The sequence below is a fragment of the Taeniopygia guttata genome, chromosome 2, assembly GCF_048771995.1.
Source record: "Taeniopygia guttata chromosome 2, bTaeGut7.mat, whole genome shotgun sequence".
In the NCBI taxonomy this organism is placed as follows: Eukaryota; Metazoa; Chordata; class Aves; order Passeriformes; family Estrildidae; genus Taeniopygia; species Taeniopygia guttata.
In genome coordinates, this window is record NC_133026.1 from 66,927,265 (window position 1) to 66,939,501 (window position 12,237).

The following is a 12,237-nucleotide window of genomic DNA, read 5'->3' on the forward strand; positions in this document are numbered from 1 at the left end:
AAGTGAACTTTTGGGTGTGGAAAACCAGCACCAGATGCAAATGCTACATAGCTGCATCATATGGTGTGTGCGGTGTTGCTGCAACAGCTGAGAGCAACACGCCTGCTTTGACTGCTGCTGCTCTCAATAGATAGCCTTTAGCAAGCAGTATATTGGCAAATCTGACACAGAGTGAATTTGCAACATTGACTCAAAAGACTTTCCTAACATGAAGTATCTTTAATGCATATCATTTTAGCTCTTTCCTGTTTTTACTCTGTTCTCTTTCAGTGAAAAGGTCAAGAAAAGCAGTAGCTCAGTGGCTGAATTTTTCTGAAGTGCTTTACAGCAGGGAAAGTGGGGAAACCTCTTAAAGTGGTGTCTTATTCAGTAAGTTAAACCCTTTTTCCTTCATTTAATTAATTAATTTATTTTCTTTAAAATTTTTAAATCCTATGTATCAGAATAATTATAGTTACTTAGAAGGTGTCCCCAGGAAGGTGTGAATCCTCATCCCCACCTTGGCTTTCCCCCTCCCCCAGAAGTAGTCTTTGCCAAATGAAACCTGTCAGCCCACTTTGGCAGATGCAGAAGTGTGCAGCTGACTCAAACCCTACCACAACGTGAGTGTCCCTCTGCCCCTGCTGGGGCTGGTCGCTGCATTCCTGTTCAGAGATGTGCCCCATCAAGTGTGCGCCTCCTTCTTCAGCACTTGCCCTGCATATGTGTGTGTGTGCGCACCCACACACTTCAGCTGTGCCCCCCACTTTGTCTTTGTACCCAGAAAGCCATCCAGCTGCAGTAATGAGAGATTTTTCAGAGACCAAAATGGAAACTTTTTGGGTTTTCCCCTACAGCAATAGCATAGGTATATTTGATGTTGCTACCACTATCATGATAAGAAATAAAAGAGAAAGGGCTGTATTAATTTTACAGTAACAGGTAGGGAGGCACTCAGGGAGATTTTCTTTAATATAACTAGAGATTCAGTTAGTGCTGCTGCCTTATGTTGATTCCAGTTAAAGGTCAGAGACATAAAAAAGTTTAGTGCTGCAAATTTAATTTGTAGCATCAATTTAGGATGGCTTATAAGTTTAACTAGCCTTAAGGGTGCTAAGTACTTCCAACTGAGGCCAGAAGGAATTTCAGCTGGTCAGCAGTTCCTGTGATTTGACCTGATACTACTTACTATCATTTTCTTGCACACCTGATATTTCTGCACTTTTTTTTTTGTAGGTATGAGTTTCTTTGCTCACATCCCTTTATGCCTCATTTGCTAACTCTTCTGTTCTGGAAAATTGGCAGGATGACAGCAAGCAACTCCCTCATCCTTTTGTGTTAGGGCTAATCCTCAGGTTTCTTTCTGATGTGCCTCCAGAAATATATATTCAGCTGAGGCTGAATGCTGATTTGATTTGTAATACTAAAATGTGAACAGTGCAGATCACTTTGTATCTCTTAAAAAAAAAGTCATGGTAGAAGTGTATATTAACAGTTTCAGAGTTTTACACTCAGTCACATAAAATATGTTTCTAAAATACAGGTGTACTTTGGCACATGCCAAAGTACTTTGCTGAATCTGGATATTTGTCTTCGCTTTGTAAACCTGGAACTTTACAATTAACAATTAGATTACCAATAACTTAAGAGGTTATGGTATGTTACTGCTTTGAATTGTGCTTTGGCATGACAGACAGACTTTTATTTTGATTTCAGATATATTACTTGTTTTTACTTCTTTTTTTTTTTTTTTTTTTTTGCTTACCATATGATTTAATTAAAGTTTTATTGTAGTGATTGACAGTTGCTTTATTTGATACCTGTTTATAGACATTTATTCATTACTTTGTCAGTGTACTGATTTTTGTCAGGAGAGAATGGCATTATTTCTTTTGTCAATGAAAATGAGGCTATAAATTACTGTAATTTTGGGATACATTTCTGGTATAAGCAAATAGTATTCCCTTGGTGAGTTTTCTGCTGTGGAAAACTAGGTTATGCATAATATATTTTACAAAAGACCTGTATTTCTCTGAAGAGGAATGGCATTGTGCATTTCCTGGAAACAGAGAAGAATTTAAATGTATGTATGGTCTTATTCAAAGTATGGAAGATCTGCAGTGTTGTTCCTCCTTGTTCACAGGGGAGACTGGAAATTATTGAATTATTGATTATGGGTTCTGCTTGTGATAAATAAATAATTTTTTTTAAACCCTCTTTTGTAGGACGTGGGGTGAAGGGTTCAGCTTTGAGCACCTTGGTGCAGTCACCTACCAGGTTCTTCCCAGAGTTGTCCTGCACCTGCCACTGGTGCAGATGTGTTAGGTCCCAAGGTGGCGATACCCACAGTCACCAAAGAACAAGCAAAAGTCACACAGGTGTGTCACACAGATGTGTGACTTTGTATTTTACTGACAAGTACAAAAGGATTTTGCAAAATTGTGATGCGATTAAGCTGTGGGAGTAGGGAGGATATGATGTATTCTTCCCTGCTAAAATCATTGTGTTAACAGTCTTGGCACCATCACTGAACTCCACAGTAACTTGTGGTGTACGTTTTAAGAATGCACCGAACAGCACACATTGTTTAATTCTGTGTTCTGTTACGCAACAGAGCGCGATTGCCTCAGTGAAGCACATCTGCATTGCGAGAGTAAACTCTCCTGGGAAGCAAGTGCATCTTCCACAGAAGTAGGAGTGAGGCGTGGGTTGGGCATTGCTATTTTGGCAAGCAGAGGGAACCAGTGTTGGAAAGCTGCCTCACCTTTCACTTTCTATGGAACTTACCCTTTCTCCCTGTTTCAGGCATCAGCCACTGCCACTTGCTTCTCTTAGTGGTGGCATGGGGATGGGGATGTTTTCAGTGGTAGATTAAAAGCATTTATCAGGGTTTTGGGAGCCATGGTCTTTGCTATCTGTCAGGTTTGTTTGTGATCCTTGAGCAGAATAGTCTGTTAGGGAGCAGTAAAGAATGCACCTTGGAAAAAACATCTGGAAGAGCTAAGAAAACATTTTGGTTTTACTAAAAAAAACCAAACAAAACCACACCTGTGTGATAGTGTCTTCTTTAACTGCTAAGTCAGCAGCAGTTGATGGAAAGCACAAAATTCCTATAACTTTTATATTGTGTTTCAGTTTGCTTCTTCCAAGTCTCTTTTGCTGGAAGCAAAGTGAGGCTCCTGCTGTCTCAGTTCTACTGAAGTTCTTCCTGTCATCCTAAGCTTGGTTATCAACCCTCATTTTTCTCCTATCAGCATGCATTATATTTTTATGGCAGTGTTTAGCAAAGACTTTCCAACAGTGCCTATGACAGTGTAATTGGACTCCTCTGTCTGACTGAAATTACTCTCTCTTCAATGGGGGGCTCTGGCTGCTTTCTAACACAGTTTTCTTTGAGGCAGGCTGGATGTCTAGTTAACTGGTCTGTAATGTGGGTGCACAGCATTTCACCAGGCATTAGTAAAAGTAGTTATTCATGGTTTGCTGTTAAACTGCAAGACTGGAGTGAGTGAGATTCCCCAGGGGTCTGTTCTGGCTTTGGTAATACTCACTGTTGTCATTATTGAAATAATTGATGGAGCAGAGAGAGCAATTGTTAATTTAACATAGGATAAGAAATGTGAAGGGGGGCTGCAGGCTTCTTGGAAGGCAGGATTAGAGTTTTGAGCTGCCCTGGCTAATAGGAGAAATAGTCTAGGAAAAAACCTTGACAAACAGCCAGGATACAAACATAGAAGCACGGGAGAGAGATAGAAATATCCAGTTGAATGAGACAGAATGGGGCTGACTCAGTAGTGGTTCTACAGAAGAAGATCTGTGAGCTGATGGTGGGCTCTGTTGAAGTAGCAGTTTGGCCTGGTTTGCTTGAATAGGGTGGTAAAAAAATCACAGCTTGTTCCCAGACCAGCAGAGAAAACCAGCCTGTGACACATCCTTCTCTCCTCTCCCCTGGCACCTGAGCTGCCAGTGCTCTGCTGAGTGGGCAGCTTTTCTTTTGATCCCCTGCCTACTTCAGTTCTGGCCCTGGTGCTGGTGAACATGCCTGTAGGGACGTGTCCCAGCTCAAGTCCTCCCAGGCCTGGTCCATGTGCACAGCACAGTGCATCTGATAGGGAAAGGGGTCGCAGACCTGAGACCGTAGGTGTCACGCAGTCATACAAGGAACAAGGGTTCTCCGTCTCCAGCTGTGTTCCTCAAAACAGCACTTTTTTAGGGTGTGTAAAGAAAAGGCATGAAATAACCCCTCCACTCCATTCAGTGTTTGAAATGGTTTAACATCTAGTTTAGGGCACAACACAGTCAAGAGCCAGCTGGATGATGTCCAGGGAGAAGGCAGGAAAATTGATGAAAATTTGGAAAAAAAGACCTGGGAAATAAGATGAAAGAATGGGGATTGTTTAGTCTACAGGGGACAAGGCCAGTAACAGACATGATAGTAGTGTTCAAGTATGTGGAAGATTCCCGCGGGGAGTAGGGGAATAAACTTTACTGCCTGACTGCTTGGCTCTAGGTCTAAAAGAAATGGGCTCCATATGAAGGTGGCAAGACTTAGGTAAACGTTTAAGAAAGCTTTGAAATTATAAGTATATTTTGGTCTTGCAGTAATTTGCCTTTGAGGAAGCTGTGGAAGCATCATCACTGGAGGTTTTTATAAAACAGACAAACCTCCTACAAGAATATTTTGGGCATTGCTTTGGGAAAGGAGGTGGAATATATGCTTCTGAAGGTTGTTTCCCAGGAAATAATGAAGAATTTTTATTTATTTATTTATTTTATTCTGTGAACTTAGGTAATTAGATAATCTAATAACCCAGCAAATAACTCAAGAGATAGTGGCAATTCATTATTGCAACATACTAGTGGTAAATAGACAGCTGATTTATGCACAAACCCCAGTGATGATGATACCGTTCTGCTCTCTGTTCTAGTTAAAAAAAAATAAAAATCTGAGCAAGCTAATTTTACTGGAGCATTTCAGAAAGCTGTTCCTGTAAATATCTTACTCTGTACAGAAATAGAGGCAGCAATGTTAGTTGACTTTGCTTATTGAAATATTGTGCAAACACTATCAGTACCTGTTATTGATTGTACATAGCGTGGCTGTAGTAAAGCCAGCAGTACTTTATGAGGCATGGGAGCTAAACTGGAGCAAGATGTTGTGTTTCCTATCTTGATGTCTGTGCACTTATGTGCTTCTTTTACATGGAGCAGGGAGCAGGCTGAGAAGAACTAAGATTTAATTACCTCATTGCTATCTCTACACGAGTTACTCTCCATTGTCTTGTTACATTAAGTGCCTTGAGAAATGTCTTATGGTGTCCCTATGGATACTTTCCTTCCTTTTTTCTTCACTGGAGGATTCCTTCTATGACTTTGAAAGTTCTACAGGTCCCCTGAAGTCTTTCAACTCCATTTCTGCTATAGAACAAAAATGAACTTTTCCTTTTGAAACACAGTTTCCCCTGTTCTTGTCACTACGCATGACAGGGAAGAGGAGATCTTATGTGGTGCTATGATGCATGAGAACAACCTGAGCAGTGGAGGTGCTACAGGACACCCTTAGGAGAGTTTCCCAAGTTGGGAGGGCCAGTTTGCATCCACGTGAGAGCAGCCAGGCTCCTTGTGTCCTGCTCAGTGCAGCCTCTGGCTTGACAGTCCTGAGGGATGTTCTGTCACCCTCATCCTGGGCCTAGGAGCACTGGCAGAGGATGGTGCAGTCACCATGTGCCAAGCATGGATTTAGCAAGGTTTATCATAATCCTGGCAGTATCCACACTAACCCCAGGCAGTCAGACATCACCATGTGTTCATGTCCCTGGTCCTGCAGCTCTGGCCTCACAATGCTGTGCCTACGGCAAGAGATCTGCTGCTGAGCCACTCCCGGTGCTTCTGCTCCTGGAAAAGTTGCCCTGAGCACCCAAGAATTGCTGCTCATTACCTCTTTGCAAGAGCTTCCTCTTCCTTGTCTGTTGCTATGCAGGTCTGTGTCCTGATCGAGTGTGATAATAAAATGAGGACACGTATTCACACGTGCACATGTGTGCATATATTTAGTCTCTTGCCTTTTCAAATATGGAATAGCAGTGTGCACTTGTCTCTGTCCCAGTGTATCTGCTTTACATCAGAAAACGAACATTCTTCATGGTCTTGAGTGTCCTATCTCATAAGAAACAAATCAGCACTGCTTTTCCTGTGGAGGTTCTTCAAGGGATTTAAACTCCTGATTTCAATTGTGACTAAAATGAGCAATCAGGAGAACTTTACAGAAATCACCACCTTCTTAATATTGCTTTGCATTTACTCTTTTTAGTTAAAGTCCTTAAAGAAGAGAATGCTTTCGGTACTTGAAATAATTTCATATATCTGCTCCAACATAGATTTCTATGGGCCTCTAATTTTTCTATCTTTTTCTTAAATCAGTGATGTGCTTTCTGTTCACTGTTGACTAGATTAGATTTTCTCATGCAACTTATATCAGGCTATATTCACATTAAAATAAATATTCAGCAAAAATGTCCAAAAAGGAGATTCTGAAACATTTCTGTCATGCAACTAAATGCTTCCTTAAAATAGGAGATGAAAAACAGGAGGGGAGAAGAGAAAAAAATTCAACTTGTTTTGCATTAAAATTAAGTAATTTTTAAAAGGAACTGTTAATTCTAGTTATTAAGTAAAAATTTTTTTTTGGTCACAGTATCTTAGATAAGAGTTTTGGAAATCATAAATCTTGAACTCTTGCATACCACTTCTGTTAAGAAATTATTTGAACTCCTATTTCCTTACATCACAACTTCCAGTTTTTCTTTTGTTTGAACCAGCTACATAATTCAGCCTGCTAAATGCACTGACTTGACAGATACCCTCTCCGGCCGGGCAGAAGGCTGCTGCTGCAGGCTGTCAGCCAGGCCTGGTTTAAGAAGTGCAGTCATTGACTGATAGCAGTTTTGAGGTTTGATTTTCTTTGTGACTTCGCTAGATGTTGCTGAAGCAACAACCCTGAATTTGAACAGTTTCAATAGCTACCACATTTGAATGTAATATACCCTGTCATAACCTAGTTTAGAATATGTCTTAATTTACACACATAAGTGCATGAGAAGGAAATCACTTATATATATTAGCCTGTATGCAGAAGGTAGTGACCCATCTGTACTGTGCCCAGAGGGGGAGAAGAGGGTTGTCTAGCAGACTTAGGAGAGGAGCAGAGCTTGAGGCTTTGCTGTTGTGTTCCCAGTCACATTCTTGGATCTTACAAAAGTGATTCTGTCTTTCGAATTCATCCAGCTGTAAATGAGGAACTGAGACTGAAGACTGTTGAGAGATTTTAGGAATAAAGTTAGTAATTTTGTTTTCTAATATGCTAAATAATCTCTTCCAGCAAAAGGCAGTGATGACTGTTGGTCCCATGGGTGGCAGCAAGCTCAGGGCACATATGGATCAAGTGTGATAACACTGATCACTTGTGGAGTCTGGTAGTTTTCTTCTCAGAGAGCTTTGCAAACATGAGCTGGAAGGAAAGATGCTGGAAAAATGAATTTTCTTTCTCTAGTGTGTATAGAAAAGCCAGTTCTTGGAAACTGAGGAAGGAATCAATGATCATCTCTGAGATAAATCTTCAGAGATGGGCATGGGTGGAGTATTGGGTGATTGCCCCTCTTCCATCTCCCTTGGCCATGACTTTGGCTGCACACTCTTCCCAGCATTGCTCCTGGTCAGAGTTCACACATGGGAAGAAGTTGCTGCTCCTGGCATGTAGTGCACTGGTTAACACTTAGCATCATAAGCTGTGTGCTCCCTCACTTGTACCTTTCCCTTCTCCTCTCCTAGTTTGATGCCCATCCTCAGTTGCCTCTGATGCAGGGTGTCACCCTTGTCTAACTCTTTCTTGGAGCTCAGCTTAGAGGGATGAGTGCATCTGATGGGTTCTTTTGAAAGGTGATGCTCAGAAGTGTATGTATTGACAGGGGCTGTGGCTGGGAGATGAGGAACCTTTTTGCAGAACTATCAGTCATGGTTTGTCATCCATTTGTCACTGTTTAGCAGTTTCTGCACTGGTGGCCTGAGAGCCCTGTGGTGGGATTTACGTAGCTGCAGCACTGTCTCCAGGCTGAGGTCAAGGAAGTCCGCACTGAGTCAGCATCTGAGTTCTGCTCACAGTTTGTCACTAATTGTGTTCAGGTCAGTTGACACTGTATGTCCACATGCAAATTGCACAGTGATTTCAGGAATAATCTGCAGAAGAATTAGGGGCACTTGCATCATGAGTTCAAAGAAAATCAGTAACTGTGAAACCCAGCAGTAAAAGGAGCATGAGGGTGTTTCTGCATGGCCAAAACCCTTCAAGGGGTAATGGAAAGATTAGCCTGGGGGGGAAATTGTGCATCAGCTTCCATGAATCCTGTGCATTTTATCTTTTGGGGTTCTTTGTGTTTGTTTGGTTGTTGTTTTGTTTTTGGTGCTTTTTTGTTTGTTTGGTTTGGTTTTTTGGTTTTTATTTTTTTTAAACAGCTTGCTAGATGATGCTATAATCAGGAGTATGTTTGCTTGTAGACTTACTAGGGGAAGGCCACAGAGCAATTTGTGGTTGCAGACTGATTCATTGGCTGCTACAGCCTACGAATGGTGGACAGGGCAGGGTGGATTCCAGGAGCACAGACACTTAACTGCAGGTAGCTGATGGGGACCTTCTGTGGGTGAGCAACAAAGGAACTCCACTGCATGCAGGCCAGAAAATATCAGCTAATGAAGCCTCTAAGATAAGATTTAAACTGACAGGAAATGAAAACTAACTTTACTGGTTTTTATACAGGCTGACCACCCTCCCCCTTCACTAATGTTCCTGATCACTGTAGGGTACCAGTTCCTCTACCTACTTCTTGGAATATACACACTTGGGTTAGAAAAGTGCATGACCAAAGTGCAGAACCAAGCTCTGCTGCCTGTGGGGCTGCAGTGAGACTTGGCTCTCAGTCCAGCTTTATTTTAGACAAACCATTGCTGTTGTTATCTCCAAAAAAGCTGCATTTGAAAGCAAGGGCTTGTGTAAAGAACAACACTTTCCTGTCTCTCTCTCTGCCTGTAATCTGTTACAACAGATCTGTTGCTGTGCAGAGGGTGTTAGGCTCAGCAACTGCTCTTCCTCAACATACCTGTCAAATTTTGAAATCTATAAATAAGGATGTTTGGAGCGGGGGAATAGACACACCTTCTAGCTCCATTGAAATGCTTGGGCATAACATGCTTATTTTGGCAGGACAGATTGGGGGAAAGCAAACTCTATCTCTCTCTTTCTATATATATTGCTAAAATATAGGTACTGTCCCAAATAAAACAGCTGGTGTGTTTATGTGGCTAAAGCAGATTTCTTTAGATTTATGCTAGTCATGCTATGAGCTGCACTAAAAGAAAATTAAATAAGTCATGTTTCATCCCCTTTGGCTGTAGACCTTTGCCAAAGTTTGTTTCTTAGAAATTAGATGAACCTGATGAAGCAGGATTTTGTGTCTAAAAATAGAGTATTTTACTTTCCATCTTGCCCCTTACAGGCAGAGTATAATTTTACCTCATCCAAGAAGTGAGAGGAAAGGTGATTTGAGCTTTGCCTTATTCTCTATCCTCATTTGAGCTTGTGACAGAGGACCTTCATCTTTCCTGACCCGGTTCAGTAGTGGAGGGATCCTGACAGTGAGGAACCACTACTGCAGGTTGTTTTTGTGGCCAGGGCATCATTTGCATTTTGCAGATAATGTGGCCTTACATATGAGTGTATGGCTTCTGCTATCCAAGAACATAGGGCTAAATATTCTCCTCTTGCAGCAAAACAGCTCTGAAAAAAATGATGGAGCTTTAAACTTGAGTTTTGCAAAGCCACCTGAGCTGCACGTCCGCTGGAGTGTAGCTCTGCAAGTAGCCCCAGCTGCCCTTTTGGCTTCATGAGACACGTACGAGCTGTGCAGCTGCAGCTGCCGCCGGGCTCTGCAGGTGCACGCAGGGGAGTCAGAAGGGGGCCGGGGAGATACTGCCGCCGCCTGCCCTCGGCACCCGCCAGGAAAGCCGAGTCTGACTAGCAGGAAGGGAAAAGCTGGCTGACGGCCAGCTTGAATGCCATGATCCCAGCGGCAGCTTCCTTCCCCTCCGCTCTTCCTCCCCACCCCGCCGCCCGAGTGGTTTGGAGGGTGGTGTCCCAGGCTCTCGTCAGGGTGTGTGAGTGCTGGGGCGGTGTTGTTGCTTTGCTGTCTGTGCTTTTTTTTTCATGCGGGTCTGTCGGCAGCTGTTTGCCTGCTGCTTTTCTAACCATGCGTGGCGTTCTTTGATTCACAGGATCGCAAGCGTACGAGCCAGCGTGTGGCAGCTTGGCACGACTGTTTCATTAGAGCAAAGAAGGCCTGTGTCCTGCAGGGTTGTTTGAGTAAAGACATGTCCCATCTGCTGCTTCTTATCACCCTTTTTATCTGTGCTACTGACTCATGCAGTGTGGTCTGCTCAGCTCTCCATTGCAGTCACATCACACTTTGAGTTACCTTTACTATGACTCATGTTTGCTTTTTCACTTGGCAAGTGCTAAGCTAAAAACAACCCAGTCTTGTCGCTCTCTTGTGTGTTGTGTCCTTTTCCTACCCTGTACCTCCAAGTCTTTTCTCTCTGTCATAACCTTTTCCTTCCCCTCAGGTAAAATATTTGTACATCAGTTTTAGGCTGTGTAATTTTGTCTTTCATGACATCTCTGTACTGTGCACCTCAGGCTAGTGAGGTTGCCAGTCTGTGCTGAAATATGATAGTTCCTCTAAGTTGCTGTCACAGATATGTTTGGTGGAGAATATTTTTTTTTTCCTCTGTTTAAACACATCTGTGTTTATTAATGTTTTGGTGTGAAATTTTACATTGGGACAATGTGTGCATCTTTGTGTTTTGGCATGTAGTATATGCACACAGATCCAAAACCCCTTGACTTCAAATTTTGTGTGCATTTTCAAGCCTGTGTGTTGAGCTAATGAGATCATAGCTTGAAACCACTTGTGCTGAGGTTGCCCTTGCTTACTTTTGGCTTATACTTTCAGAGCCAGCTTGAAGACCAAGGTGTGTATCCTGTGTGGGCATCGGTAACTCATTTCACCAGGCTTGAAATCCCCACTTAAAGTGCTAGTGCATTGTTTCCAGGCTAAAGAGAGTGACTGAGGAGTGCTACTGAAGGCTTGGTATTTCCTTGATTCAGTTGAAGGGACATTTGCAAGTGATTTCTTTGTGGTCAGATTTGTGAGCATTTGGACCTTTTCAGTGCTGAGATCCCTGAATCTTTTTCAAAGGAGAGCCTGGTGCATGTTTCACTGATGACAGATGATTGGCAGAGGTTGCTGTACAGTTTAACTGATGCTGAGTTCTGTATCTTACTGTACTGAGTCCTTGGTCATGCCAAACTTCTGCCAAAACTGGCAGTCTGGCTGAGGTCTGTTTGCCCTGAATAAACCTTGAAGAGCTGTGCTTTTATAGTGCTGTTGTGATAACTACTTGGATATCATAAAAATTGGCCTAGAAATGAAGGAGAGAAATTCTTGGAAGAAGTTTTAGAACAGGAAGGGAGGGTAATGTGAGACTTTTATTTAAAAGAAAAACAGTTGTCCTCATATTCTTCAAGCAAACACCAGGCAGGTTTAGATTGCTGTGCCAGATTTTCTTTTCTAAGAACAAAGTTAGACTTCTTTTTTACATCAGGGTGCACGCAACAGATGAGAACAAACATCTGTCTCTTTTAAACTTATGTGTAGAAAACACTTTTCAGTGTTAAACAGCTAACACTTGTTTTAGACCAAGCTGCTTAAAACTGTTGTAAAGGCTAAGTGATTTATCTGTGCCCATGGACATAGCCTTTGAATTAGCACCACCCGATCAAGCAGACTTTCTAGTCACATTTCAGCCTTCTGAGATGGAGAAAAGTCCTTTTGGTATGCAAGCTGCAGGGTTAGAAACTTGGTAGCTCCTTTCTGTGGAAGGCATCAGACCATATTTCAACATTTTTTCTGGTGTGTATGTTAAACAATGCCTTGGATAGACTGAGGCCTTTGCTGCTAGCAATTTAGTTTGAAATTACCAGGGGATACGTGGTAAGTGCAGAAGCTTTACCTTTCCAAGCTTGTTGAATGGCCAGCTTCTGTCTCTGGGCAGGTGTGTCATGTTCTCTCCAGTTCCCATTTCTCCTTCCTGTTTAGCTTGAAAACTTCATTATTTTGTGAATTTTTTGTTGCTGGCAGTGTGCTGCCAAGC

At 42.2% G+C, this 12,237-nt stretch overlaps 1 protein-coding gene across 33 annotated transcripts in view; it reads left to right on the forward strand.

Moving 5' to 3' along the window:
• The window catches only part of ATXN1 (ataxin 1), a 399,379-nt gene that overhangs the window by 175,353 nt on the left and 211,789 nt on the right, over window positions 1-12,237 (forward strand). For 23 of the 33 annotated variants that reach the window (XM_072924142.1, XM_072924143.1, XM_072924144.1 and 20 more), the window contains one exon: window positions 271-369. The exons of the other annotated variants lie outside the window; for them this stretch is intronic. The gene's annotated coding sequence lies outside the window, so the exon portion shown is untranslated. The remainder of the gene's footprint in view (window positions 1-270; window positions 370-12,237) is intronic. 33 annotated transcript variants of the gene reach the window in all.